The following is a 19,393-nucleotide window of genomic DNA, read 5'->3' as shown; positions in this document are numbered from 1 at the left end:
CTCGCTTTTTCCCCCCGTTCTATCTTATTGTATAAACCGGTGTGGCATTCAATTTTGCGGGCGATTAGGATAGGTTAGCCACATTATTAATACTTGAAAACATGGTGGATGGTTGATTATATTAGGTAAGTATAGTTACATTAAAAATACTGTAAAATCATTTTATGGTTGCTTAGCAAATAACTTTTTTAATATGTAGCTATCCAGGGCTAGGAAACCGTTTACATGATTTCACAGTATCTTTAATGTAGCTATAATAACCAAATCAACCGTCCACAATGTTTTAAAGTATTTATAATGTAGCTAACCTAACCTTTTACAATGAACCAAAAAAAAAAAACCGAAGATGCACGATCGGGCGTTTGGCTCTCTCGTCTGTGAAAAGATGGCTTCCCGGGACCGTAGAGGCGCTTAGAGCCGCACGAACACACACACCTGGGCTGTACTCACTACGACGCCGCGAGCGCCCGACCAGCCTCCCCTCCCGGCCGCCAGGAGCGCTGCGCAGCGCCTGCGCGCATGCGCGGGGCCGGCCCCGCACCGGGGATAAATAGAAGCGTCCCGCCGCGCGCGTCGTCACACAGCGGCGCTCCGTCTGCGAGACTGACTGTGGCGGCGCGGCGCGGCAGCAGCACAGCGGCGCTCCGTCTGCGAGACTGACTGTGGCGGCGCGGCGCGGCAGCAGCACAGCGGCGCTCTGTCTGCTGGACTGACCAGGGCGGCGCGGCGCGGCAGCAGCACAGCCGGTGAGTCGCATTCCAACACGCGCCGGCTGTGTTTGACACACATCGCTCGTATTTCAAATTTAGGTTGTGTGATACTACCGATTAATTTATATGTCGAGTGAACATTAAATTTTTTTTCGTATCAATAGATGTGTGTGAAACTTTTCTTGTTTTTAGTTGAAAAGAGGAGATTTATTACAGATTCATAAACGGAATAATATAAAAAACTAATGATGGGTCAAATTCCAAATTTTTTAAATCCTAATCTTGAATTCGAATCCCAAAGAGTACTTCGAATATACCCCTCGAATCCGAATCTACGTCTCAAGGGTCCAAAGTAAAATAATGTACAACCAATTAAAAGTATTAACCATGGTGTTAAAATGGTTAAATTTTTTATTCCATGAACTAAGTTTCTTAAATAAATATATATTGCAATTTAATTTATATAAATACACGTTAAAAGTACAATATCTAGAGGAATGGGAACAGAATAGATACGAAGAAATAAAGTGACCTAGTCAAAGTCTTAGTGCTGAATTTTTTAAAATTACTTTACTTCCTCTAATATTTTTTTTTCCTTAATCTTTTTCCTCAAATAATGAATCCTTCAAATACAAAGGATTTAGTGGTATTAGAGGATTTGAGACTTTGACTGACACATCCCTAATAAAAATTATAAATTACTATTTGAATTCTTAATTTGCCTCGCGTGAATTTTAAATTCTATTTATTCAATCAAATGAAAATTTTAAAATAAATACTCAATATTCATTATAAAAATGAACACTGTATAAATTAATTGTTTGATTTGATAAAATACTCCGATAAAATTTAATTAATAAAGAAAATAATTAAATATGCTGAATTTTTGACCTAATTTATTTATTTTTATTATTGATTAAAATATAATGTAATAATTTACAATATAAATAAATTATATATGCGGGAACATAACTTCACTTAAATAAAATACTTGAATAAGTTTATAAACACAATTTCTATCACTAATATTCACAATAAATAAATGTTTTTAATTGTATGAATCAGTATTAATGTCAATCACTAAAGTATATGATTTAAACGCACATATTTAATTTTTATGTAATTATATGTAGCTTTTTTTGTAAGTAGCGTATATTTTATCCTGAGAAAATTTGTTGCATTTTTCGCACCCATCGTAAAAATTCTGTCTAATTTTTTCATAACGCGCGTACAGAAGTATACATAACAAAAATTTTTTTTCCACAAATTCAATTTATCAATGCACGCAACATGGGGCATACGTAGAGACCGGAAAAAATTCGCGGTTACAATGGCCTTCAGGATAGACTGCACATTTCCCTGTACAGTCGGCCAAATAACGCCAATTCATTGGCTGCTGACTTGTAAGTCGTCTCAGCTGGTTTGTCTGTGATTCGATCCTTCTTTGGTTGGAGGTTTATAATTGGTTGAGATACGTCCAGATGAACAGTAAGCCAATAGCAAAATCATCTAAAAGGTATATGTATTTGACTTCTAGCTTATCGCCGAATGAATCCGCAAATTTTTTCGGTCTGTAGGCATACGTCCTAGATCACGATTTGTCGGGAGATCCGATAAAATTTCATAGTTTCTATCGAAGGAATCCAGACACTTATCTATAACTCCAGCAGGTTTAACAGCTCCTGAGAAGACTAGGCGCACAGGAATACAATGTCCACCGCCTACATATTTTCTCGCACTTGCCGAACCACCACTGACGCCTGAAGCAGGACGCGAGGAAAGGAGCAAGCCACAGTTCTTCGGCTATGTCCGAGTCATGACGCTGACGTCATACTTGTGAGCGGCTGTTTGTAAAACGCCCTCTGTTTTGCATTGTGCTCCTTCCGTTGTGACACGTTTCAGACACGCTTGTGTTGATCTAATTGCGTCTTGACGCGTTTAGTGTGGCATAAAAGAGCAAAACTGAAGATGGAAACACTGAACTCTGTACAATGTTTGGTTGAACAATTTTCTACGACCACCGCCAAACTTGTCGCAGTCATAAAATTACTGAAATAATTTTCCATAAATTTTTTCCTACGTGTTGTAATCCCCTAATTACTTCGGGCTGGTTTTAGATATTTTAGACACCCAATGTTACATTTTAAATACTTTAATTATTATTCACGTGACAAGGTCTAATAAATCGATGAACGCCGGCTGCACGCACGAAAAAGTATCACGTTACGCACATTGTACCGTTTCGCTGTGTCCCGTTACGCTAATTTGATATTGCTCTTTGCTAACCTGAACCTCCTAGCATTGCGACCGAGTCCGTGGCGTAATTCTGTTTTCATGCATTTCAATGTAACATTTTCATTGCTCTTTGCTAACCCGTTCCTCCTAGCATGGCTGCAGAGTCCGTGGCGCAAATATATTATTTTTGACTGCATCTTGGTGTTGGGTAAGCCATTTTCCTTTACATCATCCTTGAAACACTCCCATTCGTTTCCTACTTTTCCTATAATCGTCCTATCCTTAACAGAATAACACAGATTGGAAGTAGTTAAATAGCAAACATGTATAAAAGTTATAGTTAAAATAATCTATTCGTTAAAGTAATAAACATATTTGAATTAATGAGTGCAAATAAAAGTAAATGTATCAATTAAATTGTAGATTTCATTTCACTCCTTCTTTGTATCCATACAAAATAGTGATTATTCAATAAAAATGATTCAATTTCATTCATAAAAGTATGCAATCATTTCATTAATTTTTTTATGACGTCACGTTAAACTATCGTCCGTAAACCGACTTTACTGATAACCAATTTTTTTTTTCAATAATAAAAGTTGTACAGCATCAACTTGAAAAGCACATACCAGTAGTAGTAATTACAAGAGCCATGGTGTTTTTCATGACCAGCTGTATGTTAAAACTTTTTACATTGTCTGTGTTTCGTGATTGGCTGAGTTTATTTCAATTAAAAGTAAGTCTACTGTCAGAACACCAATCACAGCCATCCAGTGTGGAAGCAAAAGGATTCTGAACGGCCCGGCCAAAAAAAAGCAATGGCTTATATTGCGGACGGCCTTCATTCACGAGGAAACAATAGCAGTCTAATTAGCGATCAGATTTTTTTTCGCAAAAAAAAAATGCTCCAAGAAATAACTTTAGTAGTATTATTTTTCACCTTATGTTTTCGTTTTGAACTGGCAGCTGAAGTTTGTTGGCTGGAATCTGACTCTGCGTACAACTCAACACGACGCAGTGAGCGCATCATTTACAATTCGTTAAAATTTTAAATTTCCAATTCTAAGCAGTTAGCACGTGAATAAAATACATTCGGTCTTCAAGTTAATCAACTCTGAGTCGTATGCTATATGATAGCAATAAATAGGGACCGGAAAAATTCGCGTATTCAATGACCACTAGGTTAGCCTCCATTATCCTCTGCATTTCTCAAGTAAACACGCGTGTTCATTGGGTACTAAATTGTGGGGCGTCTCCACTGGGTAGCTTGTGATTCGACGCTTCTTTGGTCGATGGTCTGTCATTGGCCCAGAGAGCTCCAGTTAAACTGCGAGCCAATAGCAGAACCAGCAGAATTGTACATATGTTTGAATTTTATCACGAAATGAATCCGGGAATTTTTCCGGTCTCTAGCAATAAATTATTGTTCAGGCCGCACATTTCATTTTGTATAAATCCTTATTCAACGCTGCTACTTAAAATTTGTGGGCTTGAACCAACAAAAATTTTATTAGACGTCTTTTCTTTAATCCGTAACCGAAAATTGGGAACACTGGAATAACCTGAAATGCAAACATTAGCACGAAGCCATGTATTATAAAGTCAAAGATAACCCCATACATTGAGACCTGCAAAATTCGCGGATTCATTTCATGATATGCTACAATTCAAATAATTATACCTTAGCGCTTCTTCTACCACTGGTTCACTGTTAATCTGGAGTAATGAGGGCCAATTCGAGACCCTTGCTCAAAGAAGTGTCGAATCACAAACACTCGGTCGAGACGACTCACAAGTCAGCAGTCAATGAACAGGTGGCATTTGCCCGAGTGTGTAGAGTGTAGTAAAGTCTATCCTGGAGGTCATTGAATCCGCGAATTTTGCAGGTCTCTACCATACATTACAGCTAGACGTTACTTCTTTCGAAACTGTGCACAGAAGCTATGACAGACACGTAACACGAGTAAGCTTGTTAATGACAAGCTGTCCTTCAAGAGAACGTCTGATTCACGTTATTTTACACGCACGCAATAATTCTCGCGTAGATGCGCACGTCAAGCTTAGCCTAAATCTCTAGAGAACGCTCTTACGTTTAATGTTAACCGGACCTCATAGGTAATAAATAAGTATTTATTCGACTGAAAGAACTTTCCATTATAGCGTAACTCTTTTATTTTCATGAATTAAGATAGCGACTGAGCTCGAACTGTCGGTGTTATACCGATGAATGACGTATTTTTTGACATGATAACGTCTTATAAATCGATGAACGCCGGCTGAACGCACGAAAAAGCATGACTCATTGTCACGTTCCTCCTGAGCCGAGCGTGCAAGAACCGGCCAACCACCGTGCGAGAAAATCTTCTATAATATCAAAAAGGATAAAAAGGGGGGGGGGGTGGTGGTTAACTAATTGTTCGTGATTATATTTAAACAAATTATTTAAATTAAATTTAGCATAAAACTGTAAATAATATTAGAAAATTAAAAAAGTATGCAATTTTTCATCAATGGTTTCTGATGACCTTATCACGTAAAATTATCGTCTGTAAACCGACTTTATAGACAAACTTTACGCTTTTTTTTGGTGTACTTGAGGATATGACAACAAGTTACAACATAAAGGATTAATTTTGTTGGATACGTATGGTTTATTCCGGCAGCAGTGGTGGGTGTCTCTTCCTTCGGCGCGCTGAAGCCCGAGCAGGCTGCGCGCAGTCCGCGGTGTCCCGTGACCTCAGCCCGGGTGTGACCAGTGGTGGCAGCCCGCGAGCTGTGACAGGTCGAGCAGGCCCACGAGGTTCTCTCTGCAGAGTCGGGGCAGTGACCTGCGAGTCCTTCTGGGGTCGGGAACGGCAAACACCGGCCATCTTCCCGGGGTCTTCACGTCGGGTCGTTACCACAACGCCGAACGTACAATAACGCCGAATACCATAACGCCGAATGCCAAATTGACCGCAACGCCGACAGCTAGAAAACTGCTGTGTACCACAACACCATAATACCACAACGCCGAAAAATGTTGCTGCGGGGAGGGGCGGGGGGCACAGGGGCAAAATGAAAAAAAAAAAAACAAAACAACTGAATTAATTTGTGTGTGTTTCTTAAATGTATCTTAACGCCGAAATACCACAATCAAACCTAACCTAACCTTACCTAACCTAACCTTTGTGGCAGTTCTGCAATGACAATTTTCGGCATTAATGTATTTCGGCGTTGTGGTATTTCGGCGTTGTGGTGCGTCCCCTTCACGTCTCGGCGGTGATTCAAACAACAACAAGTCAGCACACAAGTCGCTGAGGAGGAACTGTAGGAAACCACCCCTCCGCAGGATGCTCGGGGCGCAGGCGGCCCACGTCACAGCTTCGTGCGCGAGGAAGGATGCTGCAAGGCTCAGCCCGGCGGAGACAAACAGACCAGACATGTTCGCCCCGCACTGCGACATCAAAGGAGGCGCGCGAGCCCCGAGGCCGAGCTGCCGTCAACTCGCTCCTGCTCCCAATTAAACTAAGTTCCAGTGAGCACGTCGCCGTCGCGAGTTGCGGTGCCAACTCTTCCCGAGTTCGCGAGTTCCGCCTCGCTCGCGCCGCCTAATTACCCCCTAACCCCTCCCTCCCCTTGAGCAGCCGCTCCTTGAAGCCTGGAGATTCCCTCCTTCTGGCTATTTTTTTTTTTTAAATCCAGTTGTAAATCACTTTACATGCAAGTTATTCCTAGAGACAGGAAAAATTCGCGGTTTTGTTTCGTGATACGCTAACATTTCAATAATTATACCTTTGTGCTTCTCTTGCTGTTGGTTCGCTGTTAATCTAGAGGATTCATGGCCATTTGAAGATCCTCAATCGAAGAACGATCGAATCACATTTCAGACGCCCCACACATGTCAGTAGCCAATGAACAGGCGATGCTCGCTCAAGCATGAAGAGGATCGTGTAGTCTATCCTAGAGGTCATTGAACACGCGAATTTTTCCAGTCTCTAGTTATTATTGATTAAAGCTCATCTCGGTAAGAAAGTTGCAAAATAACTTCAAATATAAATTTTCGTGAAACAACCATTACGGCGAGCAAGACCAAAATCTTACAAAAACGTATAATATTTTAATTGAAGCAGTAGTATGTTCGTATTTGTAACAATCATTTCATTGTTTCACGCGAGTGAGCAGGGACTCGACGTCATTTTCGTCTAGAAGTGGAAGAACACAAAGAATTGAAAGTAAAGAACAAAAAATAATGATCAAGTGTTCACTGAATAAAAGCGATAGAAACCTTAAGACTGGAAAAAATTTGAAAACACACTACAACCAGGTATGGTCACATGTAAAATGTACAGCCAGCACAGTACATTTCATGGAAGGAATTAGTCAGAAAAATATCACATCACAGACGGACACACTGTGACACATATTGTAAACCAGCACTGGCCGATTTTCATAAAAAATGCTTCAAATTTGACTAAACTTGCCTATATATAATCAAGCCTATTTAGAGTGCTCATTTATAGATAACTAGGTTTCATCTTTTGGGTAAAAGCACTTCTTTTAACTGTTCACAACTGGTTTAGGGTCTCCAAGAGCACGTAGTCCAATAATCAGCGTATGTGTGTATGTGCTTCAAGTTACTTTGCTACGAAATGAATCCGTGACACAATCGTGGATAGATAATTTTGCTGCGAATAAATTTGTGTGTCACGTGTTGTATAACAAGCCCGGAAAGGATGGCCCAATTATTAACTTGCAGTTATTTATTAGGTATTATTAACACTATAAGTAGGGGCAGGCTTTTTTCGCGCATAAATCTAAACGCCTATTAGACTGCAACAAGGTATACCCGCACCAGTGGTTTCTCCCTTGTGATTGGCAGCCGTCTGCGAGAGAAGTCGTTGCCTTGTTTGACCGAACCACTCAGGACGCGTTTGCTTCTAACATGAATTACTGTGATTGGCGTTGTAACAATCTACATGCGCCTGAAAGAAATTCACCCAATCACGAAACACAGACGATGCTACAGTGTTTTAACTTATAACTAACCTCGGAATCTTTTCGCGAAATATGCATGGCCCTAACTATAAGTTAACTTACAACAGTTTAGACGTCTGTCCACACATTAATCGCACTGTTAAAAGTCCACTCTTTACTCCCGCCACTGTAGCTCGTCTCGACAGTGGCTCTCTCTCTACTACTCGTCTCTCACAGCGCACCTCTGTCCCAACACTACTCACTAGTCCGCCGCGCACACAACACAGTCCCGAGGCACCAGTCTTCACACGAAGGGGTCTCTGCGCCTCATACACCCGCCTAGTCCCCACCTGAAGAAGTCTCGTAGCCTTCAGAAGTGTCGCGTCGCCAGAACCCCCTGACATAATACTCGAAGCTCTGAGAACAATGGCGTCCTAGTTACGCCGCTTCACGCAGACGGAGCTCTGGGGAACGTGCCGAACATTCCAGAGACACGGAGAATTCTCCCGCCTTGCTCCCTCGTCTCTAGTATCCTCGAAAAAAAAAATATTTGCGCTAAAAGAAATATTTGATTGTATTTTATATAATGTTAAAAAAAACTTCATTAATTACGATGTAATTTATAACTGATATAGGTAGAGACCGGAAAAATTCGCGGATTCATTCGGTGATAGGCTATAAGTCAAATACATATACCTTTCAGATGATTTTGCGATTGGCTTACTGTTCATCTGGACGAATCTCAACAAATCATAAACCTCCAACGAAAGAAGGATCGAACCAGCTGAGACGACTTACAAGTCAGCAGCCATAGAACTGGCGTTATTTGGCCGAGTGTACAGGGAAATTCGCAGTCTATCCTGAAGGCCATTGAAACCGCGAATTTTTCCGGTCTCTAGATAAAGGTACCAATTTTTAGGGACCGGAAAAATTCGCGGATTCAATGACCTCTAGGATAGCCTCCATTATCCTCTGCATTTCTCAAGTAAACACGCGTGTTCATTGGTTACTAAATTGTGAGGCGTCTCCACTGGGTAGCTTGTGATTCGACGCTTCTTTGGTCGATAGTCTCTCATTGGCCCAGAAAGCTCCAGTTGAACTGCGAGCCAATAGCAGAACCAGCAGAATTGTACACATGTTTGAATTTCAGCCCATCACGAAATGAATCCGCGAATTCTTCCGGTCCCAACAATTTTTTTTTTTTTGTTAAATTGTTTCGCTTTCCATCTTCGATAAAAAGAAAAAGGTTTCAGAATTTTTTTTTTAAAGTTAGGTACGGAAAACGTTTGAATCAGTGACCTGTTTTCGTCTAATTAGATTGATACGCGGAACGGAAACTAATCTGTAGCCGTTTGAAGTGCGCCGCGTTGCGTAATTGCAACGTGCCAGCAGCAGCTGACCGGACCCCGTGCCCCGTGACGTCAGGAGGATGATCCGGACCGCGACTCAATTAGCGCGCGCTCGGCCGCCATGAGCCGCGGTGAGGCCTGGCACGCCGACACACCCCGCTAATTACCCCCGGGGTCCCCCCACTTACTGCAACTCTGTACGACACGTGGCTACGGTTTGTTTCTGCACACGTGGAGTACAATTATAGATAACTTGCGCATGATTTCATATTATAATAATAATTTTACTTCCCTTTTTTTTTACTCTTTGTTAACAATATTCACTTAATTAACCAGGAAATTTAGCACTCACGAAAGCAAGCTTGTATGTGAGTGCATCTAGTCACTTCAAATTACATGCGGTATTTGGACGATTGTAAACATTTGTAAATGTATAATAGCTGATAAATAAATATTTAAAATATAACCTAAGAAACTTTACATTTGTTATATAAAGATGAAAGTTAAAAAGCGCAATTTATTAAAATTCAATATTACGTATAAACAAAAATAACGTATAAATTGTTATAAATTATAACATTGTTACATGAATAAATGAAAATATAATTAAATAAAAATTAGTATTTAAGTAAAGTACAGGAAAAAAGTTATAACAATATATAAAACTTACTTAAATACTAAAGCCAATATTTTAATGGATGTTTCAATCGACCATATATATTTTTTAAACTACGGAAGCGATAGTCAAAATTTTCAACAATTCAACTTTGCTGGGTCGTGTAACGCGTATTATGCGCATAGTTAACACTGGAAAGTCATTCAGGGAACTTCAACTATTGGAGGTACTACTCAGTACAGTAAATGCGAAAATAACCATAGCCGTGGTGTTGTAGTGTTGGCGCCTGGTTCCCAGATGACCTTGGCCCTCCTGGAGCAGCATGGTTGCACACCGGCGCGACCTTATCACCCGGGTCTGCGCCCTTCCATGCTGGTACAATTACCCGGTGGGCGGGGCCCGAGCCGCCCCCAGCCCCCCATGGGGGCGGCGTGCAGTCCGCGGCCTGCCTCAACCCGCCTCTGCAGTCTTCATCACTAGAGACCGGAACAAGTCGTGGATTCATTTCGTGATAGGCTGAAATTCAAACATGTGTACAATTCTGCTGGTTCTGCTGTTGGCTCGCAGTTTAACTGGAGCTCTCTGGGCCAATGAGAGACTATCGACCAAAGAAGCGTCGAATCACAAGCTACCCAGTGGAGACGCCTCACAATTTAGTAACCAATGAACACGCGTGTTTGCTTGAGAAATGCAGAGGATAATGGAGGCTATCCTAGAGGTCATTTAATCCGCGAATTTTTCCGGTCCCTAGTCATTACACGTGCCTACAACGTTCTATACTATTACAAAAGATTCCTCCGAAAACCAGTTCCCAAAAATTAATTTGTCATACTACAATAAAGAAATTGCAGTTTTGTACACCACATGGCTATGATTATTTTTGCATCTTAAAAAACCTTTTTTTTTTCGAGATAAAACAAAGTATTGATTTCAATAAATGATGCCTCATTGCGAAGTAGCTTGGCTCCTGGGTTTTAGCCGTGTCTTTGGCAAATAGTTCACCGATGTTTGGGTCGACATTGCAGTCACCATCATCAGGGAGCAGTTACATACCTAGCAGTTTCCTCAGTAGGTAACTGCTCCCTGATGATGGCGACTGCAATTTCGACCGAAACATCGGTGAAATATTCGCCAAGGACACGGATACAACCCAGGAGCCGAGCTTCTTCAGACAATGGCCGTGAAAGTCTGCGAACATTATGCCTCATTCATTGTGATTTCAATTGATGTTTCATTAAGGAATTATTTTTTTTAACCATGGAAAATGAATCGAATATTAAAATATAGGACTTTATTTTGTTTTGTTATACTTATTAATGTGCACAGTTAATAATAGAAATCTATTAAGGGAGCGGTTTACAAGTAACTTGAAACTATTGATTGTAGGTACTGGGACAACACAAAGCATAAATGCCCAGGTAAGAGTCCGAAACCAAATATTACTGCGAACACTATTTTGTAGTGATACAGTTTTTCATGTGAATGTACAAATTTACAAATATCTCTAAAGTTACTTGGTTATTTAGGTTCAATTTTCAGGCCAGCTGTGTGTTAAAACTTTGTGGACTGTCTGTGTTTCGTGTTTGACTGGGTTGTTTTCAGGTAAATGTCAGCACACCAATTATGGCTATCGAAAGCGGAAGCAAACGCGTCCTGAATGGGCAATGACCGCCAATCACAAGGGAATAATCGCCAGCGCAGGCATAACTTTCAGCGAAAAATACACGCCCCTATCTGTGAGGCTTCAAGTGGCAACACAATGAATTTATCGTTGGGAGGTGTGTTGTAAACCGTTCCCTGAATAGCAAAATCTACAAGTATTTTTTTAATTTTTCAAATTTTCGTTATTCTCTATTGCTTTTGACGTAATTAACGTCTAATAAATCGATGAACGCCGGCTGCACGCACGAAAAAGAATGACTCATTGTCCCGTAACGCACATTGTCCCGTTACGCTGTGTCCCGTTACGTTCATTGTACGCTTGCGCCGCATCTATCTTTCCTCCACTCGATTGGATCAACCATCGATTTGACTTTTTCGAGGCACATTAAGCTTGAAACACCCCCATTCGTTTCCTAATTTTCCTATCATCGTCCTATCCTTAACAGAATAACACAGATTGGAAGAAGTTAAGTAGCAAACATGTATAAAAGTTATAGTTAAAAGAATCTCTTCGTTAAAGTAATAAACATATTTGAATTAATGAGTGCAAATAAAAGTAAATTTATCAATTAAATTGTAGATTTAATTTCACTCCTTCTTTGTATCCATACAAAATAGTGGTAATTAAATAAAAATGATCCAATTTTATTCATAAAAGTATGCAATCATTTCATCAATGTTTTGTTATGACGTTGTCACGTTAAACTATCGTCCGTAAACCGACTTTACAGACAACCATTTTTTTATTGAAAATTTTATTTTATTTTATTTTGAAGCTGTAAATACGAAGATCGATATAAAAAAATGGACATTAATATATCTATACTCAAATATAGTTTACTTGAACCTAATCCTATATCGATATTTTTAGGTGTATCGATACATCGTTGCCATTCCTACCAGGAGCTAGCCACTCAAACACGGTGACGAGCAAACTGTCCGATCTCGCGTGAATATAACATTTTTTTTTTACCAGTTACGAATTGTTTGCGATAAACACATTTCCGTCTGCATCGTGAATGGCTTAACAGGTACACACACACACACATGAACACACACACATGCACACGTATGTGTTTTCAACTGTAGGGTTATCCGGGGTTAAACTTCGTATCATTTTTGTTATGCAAACCCTTCTTTTTAAAAAAATAAAAATAAAAATAACTCCTCGTTTTATCGTTCGAATATCCTCCCCATACCTACCCTAAAATACGGCTATTTCCTCTTTTATCGCTTTACATAGCGGTCGCTGGACACTTCGCTTTTTTTGTATTGTTTAGCTCGTGATCATAACATCTGCTTCGCCGCTCTTCAACCACTCAGATGTCGGTTATGTGCATCATGTATCCGTGGTTTTATATTTGCTCCCGTGCGTACCTTCATAACCGCACACAGCAGTCCCGGAGCCTGGAAGGCTTTATTTAACATTGTAAAGTGATGATTTACATGCACCGCCTAGGGGTTTTCGTTCCGCCTCAAACTGGAATAAACTGATTTCTTTTTCCAGTCTAAAACATTCAGTGAGGCCATTATTAGGTTCCGCATACACGGTTAGAAAATACAGTAAATTGAAGGAATTTTTAACTAAGAACTAATCCGCAATAAGCGAAGAGTTCTTGGTAATATCAAACAATTGGATCTTCGTAGATACTACAGCGAGCTGTGACTTCCCAGTTATGTGTCACGTTGTAAACAAGATAAACACACATGCGATATAAAAGAAAAGGCTTTTGCTTGGACGTAGAAAAGGTTTTTGAGACTTTTTTTACAATTATAATATTATCATCGTTGAAGTAGCAATGCTTCTGGGTTGTGGCCGTGTCCTTGGCGAATAATTCACCGACGTTTCGGTTGACATTGCAGTCGCCATCATCAGTGAGCAGTTACCTACGACTGCAATGCAGACCGAAACGTCGGTGAATTATCCGCCAAGGACGTGGCTACAACCCAGAAGGCAAGCTACTTCAGACAATGGCCGTGAAAGCCTGCGAACATTATTATCATCGTTTGTTGTTGTTTTGACTAAGTGAACGCAACAACCTTAAACTCTCGAAGATAACCACTGTGTTGTTCCTGGAGCCCGCGCCTAGCACCCGATGGCACACGGTGTAAGAATGTTCGTGTCGCCAGGCCGGGTGGTACGAACGTGCTCTGCGCGCAGCCCGGCGCGGTGCAGGTGCAGCCGAGGCGAACGCCTCGCGGGCAGACACCTGCTCCGCGACGAACAGTGTTTGCACAGCCGCGCGCGTCCCTCGCCAGGGGCGCCAGCAGTCCCGTCACCAGGTGGTGTCGACACCACGCACCTCGTACCAAGGCGGCTCCGGTTCTATTCCCGGCAGCGTCGAAGCCGCCTTGTAGTGATGTCTAGGGCCATGCATATTTCGCGAAAAGATTCCGAGACTAGCTGAAAGTTAAAACACTGTAGCATAGGGCGCGGTTACACGGGACCCTGAACTACTTCAGGTGAACATGTTTAAGTAAACACGTTTACAAACGCGAAAGTGTACGGTTACACGGTAGTTGCTGAAAAGTGTGTTCAGCTCTAAAACCGATTGTCTTCTGTCAACGAATGACTGTGTTGTTGATCTTCCTATTTTGTATCCAGAAAACGCGGGATTTTCTCACTTGTTTATACAGCATTATCAGCAGAAATGGAATGTGTTTTCATATTGCTCAATATTTTTTTTACAAATCGGTAGAGACCGGAAAAATTCGCGAATTCATTTCGCGACAGGCTAAAATACAAATAGTTATACCTCAGTGCTGCCTCTGCTATTGGCTCACCACTCACCTGGCTGACTCTGGGCCAATGAGAAACACCCAACCAAAGCTTTATCGAATCACAGGCTGCTACGATGGAACGTCTCACAAGACAGCAGCCAATGAGTGGGTGGCATTTGACCGAGTGTACGTAGAACTATGGAATTCATCCTACAGGTCGTTGAACCCGCGAATTTTTCCGGTCCCTACAAATCGGGAATTCAAACAACATGCACAGTAAAATTTTTTAAACTTATTTTTTATTATTTTTTGAGCGAGAGTAGGTACCTATCTCAGTTTGAAGAAAATTAAGTCGGGATCAATTGAAAAAAAATATATATATAATTACCGGTTGATTTTTTTTTGTTGCATTCGGTAAAATATTACTCGAATTTGTGCCAGGAACACTTTCCATCTTGAATTTCTGCAAAGGACTGTTTATTCTAAACAGCCAATCAAAGGCTAATGTAGAAGATATGTCGATCTGAACTACTTTGCCAACCTGTTTAAGTTAAGTGGGAAATGGCCTCGAACGAAACATGTTCAGACTGTGTGTAACCGCACTCAACAGCTGAATATGTTCACCTGAAGTAATTCAGACTCCCGTGTAACCGCGCCCATAGTCTGTGTTTCGTGATTGTGTGAGTTTCTTTCAGGAACATGACGATTGCTTAAAACACCAATCACAGTAATTAATTGCGGAAGCAAATGCGTCCTGAGTGGCTCAGCCAAACAAGGCACCTACTACTCTCGCGGACGGCCGCCAATCACAAGGAAGAAACCACAGGTGCGGGTATACCTTGTTGCAGTCTAACAGGCTGTTAGATTTTATTCGCGAAAAATGCCTGCCCCTAGTGATGTCGAGAACCTGTTGGAAGTGACTGTTGGCCATTGGGGTTTTCTCGAGGTATTCCCGCCCTTCTACACCACGCATTCCCGTTGCTTTTCCCCTCTTGTGCTTCATGTCTTGTTCAAGGCCGACGACCACCCTCGTGCCTTCGGTGTTCCATTTTTTTTTTACCACGAACTCTGTCGTATGGACCGATGGTTTAAGGCAAACTTAGTAATATAAAAGTTATTCATTGACTTTTTTTTTTAGCAAATTGATAATTAAAACGAGTGACAGGCAAATCTTCCGTCCAGCTAACAACTAGCCGCTTCCAATAATTTTTTTCGGTCGCTATCTTGACAACACTGACAAACTGTTATCAGGTGACCCCCCCCCCCCCCTCCGACGCCAGGACAGCTGGTGTCTGAACGCGGCTGTGACAGATAGTGAAGTGTTGTGCGGTGAAGCGAAGACTACCTCCAGCAGGGGCAACTCACAGGGCTGTGAGTTGCGTTCACTTCCCAGTACACGTCACTTCCAGCTCAGTTCGTCTGCTCAGATCCCAGGGGGTTTATTCCAATGTTCTCGGAAAAAGAGTTCCCGATCGTGATGCCACGATTATCGGAAGCTTTCTGCAATATGGTATCCTAAGTTACCTACTTTCATCGACTCGGAACCTTTCGATTCTCGGAAGCCAACGATCAGTATGTTTCGAGTATATAATATTGCTGTCGAAAAACCTTTTGCCGATCGGGAATTAGCAGCCGGTTGAAATCATGGTGGATGCACGATTTGTGTGTACACAAATAGTTAAACATTGTCGAAAATAGTAAATTTTTTGGCCGTTATCTATTTTCACGATATTTTACGTAGGTGTCAATTGTGTTTAATATCTTGTAAAAGGAAATGTTTTCCCAGTAGCATTGAATATGTATGATTTTGGGGCTCTATTCAAGTAGTTGGCATAACAGTCACGAGAGGGCAGCAGGGCTTGCGGGAGTGCGAGGCAGTAGCGCGCAGCGGCCGGTAGGACTACTACAACACTTTATCGGAATTAAGTTTCGCTTCCATTACCGTTTCCCGAGTGGTAACAGTAATTAATGAAGATATTTGTACATTTATTATGTATAAAATATTGATCCATAATACATGTACAAATATCTTCAGTAATTACTGTTACCACTCAGAAAAAGGTAATGGACGCGAAACTTAATTCCAATAAAGTGTTGTAGTAGTCCTACCGGCCGCTGCGCGCTACTGCCTCGCACTCCCGCAAGCCCTGCCATCTCGTGACTGTAAGGCCAACTGCTTGAATAGCGCCCCAAAATCACGAAAGTATTTCTTCATATGGAAGCGACTTCTATCCATATACATATCACAATGCCGTTTTATAGAATTATTTGTTATGACTTATATAAGTAAAAGAAATGCATTCAGTTTTTTTTTTTTTTTTAGTTTTGCCTTCTTTCGGATGAGTCCTTACCATGGTTACCGCTTTAAGTTACAATGAAATAAATTGAAAAATTACATACTGTAAGTAGTACTCAAGATACATAATAACTAAGTGGGAATGTAAAGACGTTCTTTCTATAATAACAATATTATAACAAAGATTTTATGCAAGTAAATGGAAAAATAACCCAAATTTCAAAATATATAACCCTATTCATAAATTATTCGCCTGTTTCAGATATCAAAAGTTTCAACAATAACTCAGCGTGTGTATTTTGTTGCAGTCGTAAAATTCGATGAAAATTTTCTCCGCGAGAATTCGGGGTGCTCCTCCATAAAATAAAGAAACATTTTAATTTGCCTCTCACTCACACGAGATCGCCGAGCAGCCATTAGGCCTATTTTAATAATACAATGACCGACCACGTGCAAACAACTATAAACATTTCACACCAAATATCCCGTAAAAATAATTTAATAAATAAATATGTTTTCGCTTGCTTGAGCACTTTTAAAATTACTTAAGATTTTTATAAATTCTTTTATCAACATTGAAACATCTGGAAAGTATATTGTCTTATAAACTCTGTGTTTTTATTTATAAATTTGTTAGAAATATGAAGTGTTTTTTGTTGTTATGTTGCTGTTTCCAAATCTCATCTTCGCTGCCAGAAAAATTGTAGAGGGGGATATCGTAACCCGAACTTTGCCGAGATAGTTAGGCCTCGTAACGATACCGCGCTTAGAATAGTAATTTCAGTACCTTTCGATTACGATCGTTTGGAACCGTGTGTTGCCGATCGGCCAAAGAGCTATATGTCGGAATCGATATCGAAATTTTCCGATATAAAACGCTGGAAACTTAGAATAAACCCCCAGGTCTGTGCTCTGCTATGCGCGTGTGTTCTGTGAGTCATAATCGTATAAAAAAAAAGTGTGAGTGGAGTCCTCACGCGACAGAAGTAAAGCTGCTTGCTTATTAGATATAAATAGAGAAAAATTGTTAATTTTTTTTAAATCGAATAAGAGATAATAATTCAGAATATTAAAGATTTTGGTATGATCTCCAATTAAAAAAAATGCATTTTTTCACGGCCTGTACTCTCGCATCCGCTCATGGCGTCTCTTTTGGCGGTTCATTCCCACGTCTTCTTTGATAATACATCTTATATGCTTCTGCCTTTTTATTACTTTAGACATGATGTTAAATCACGATCTCCAGCTGAATAAAATGAAAGAACAAGAAAACACTTCAATCAAACAAAAAATTACACTTATAAACAGAGTATAAGTCAATTTGACGTTTCGAGTCACAGCGCTCACATACCAAAAGAAGTCCTTACATTTCCAATTACACTATTCACATAAAAAATGAGCGATTCTTATAAAGTTAATTGCACAAATTATTAACTATTTTCCGCACGAATGAATAAATTGTATATACTTTAAATGAAACAAAAGGAAATATTGTAGCGTCAATCGTTGACGTGGACTCTTACGATAATTGAGGAGTAGACAAACACAAGCAGCGTTACGAGAATTCCGTAGCATCCCTGCTGCCTCATTTCTAGAGACCTGCAAAATTCGCGGTTTCGATGGCCTTCAGGATAGATTGCACATACCCCTGTACACTCGGGCAAATAGCGCAAGTACATTGGCTGCCGACTTGTAAGTCATCTCAGCTGGTTTGTCTGTGATTCGATCCTTCTTTGGTTGAGGGTTTATAACTGGTTGAGATTCGTCCAGATGAACAGTAAGCCAATAGCAAAATTATCTAAGAGGTATATGTGTTTGAATTCTAGCGTATCACCGAATGAATCCGCGAATTTTGCAGGTCTCTACTCATTTATACCTCTCCCCTGTCGTCTCCCCTTCCAGCCGTTACAACTAGCATACAGAATGCTACTTTACGTATCTACAAACCCCCCCCCCTTTCTTGCCGACTTCTCATTCGACCGTTAATGCATGCGTGTGAGTGGCATCGCCGCTGACGCACTCTCCTACTCTGCCGGTTCCCCCACCACGCACCTGACTACTCCCCTCATGGGATCGGAATTTTCGTATTGCTCGAAAATTGTAGCTCCTCAGCAAAGAAGTTCCATTTCTCAGAAACGACGTGGCCTGGTAATTCCTTTGATGTAGGCGAACTCCTTATCTTAATTGGCTCTTCTCGGGAACGGCCCTTGGAATTGATTGGCCGAATTCACATCGTGGAAGACATTGGTTCGGTGTTCCAACTGGCAAGAAGTTCGCCAGTGTTCACGTCGAATCGCTGGCCAGTTCAACCATTTCGGAGACTCGCCTGGATGTTACACGTGACAGACCATGCCACCAGACATTGCTTCCAGTGTTGCCCATTGTTCCACACGACCAATGCGGAATCATCTCTGCGCAGCAGCCGCGGCATAACTAACTGCGCAGCATAGTTCTCTGTCATTTCGTGTTCGTACTCAGAGACATTATACTGATTTATTATTTAGTTGGGGTTCCCCAAATTAAATAATAAAGTGCGCGTGTAACACGGTAGCCTACACGTCATAGAAGTGATACGTCTTTGGCAATTCAAACCTCAACTCGTAAGAATATCGTAAGGGGTAAAACGGCAGAGAGTGTGTGTGTGTGAGAGAGAGAAATAAAACAAATTTATTTATTTATATTGGTTTTACGTGACATATTTCAACTGGAGGTCATTTACAGAATGAAACAAAAAAAAACACAAAAACAGATATTAACAACCGAAAACAAACAAATTGCACAAAAAAAAACTAACAAAATTCAAGATATTCATAAAGTGACAATAGACGTGACAACACAACACGCAGAC

General features: G+C 40.7%; 1 protein-coding gene across 2 annotated transcripts in view; it reads left to right on the top strand.

Annotated features, from left to right (window-relative positions):
• The first annotated feature begins 604 nt into the window (after positions 1-604).
• The window catches only part of LOC134532503 (GTP-binding protein Rhes-like), a 53,851-nt gene continuing 35,062 nt past the window's right edge, over positions 605-19,393 (top strand). For both annotated transcript variants that reach the window (XM_063368957.1, XM_063368956.1), the window contains exon 1: positions 605-746. The gene's annotated coding sequence lies outside the window, so the exon portion shown is untranslated. The remainder of the gene's footprint in view (positions 747-19,393) is intronic.

This window comes from Bacillus rossius, chromosome 6, assembly GCF_032445375.1.
Source record: "Bacillus rossius redtenbacheri isolate Brsri chromosome 6, Brsri_v3, whole genome shotgun sequence".
In the NCBI taxonomy this organism is placed as follows: domain Eukaryota; kingdom Metazoa; phylum Arthropoda; class Insecta; order Phasmatodea; family Bacillidae; genus Bacillus; species Bacillus rossius.
This window is presented reverse-complemented; position numbering and strand designations above follow the sequence as displayed.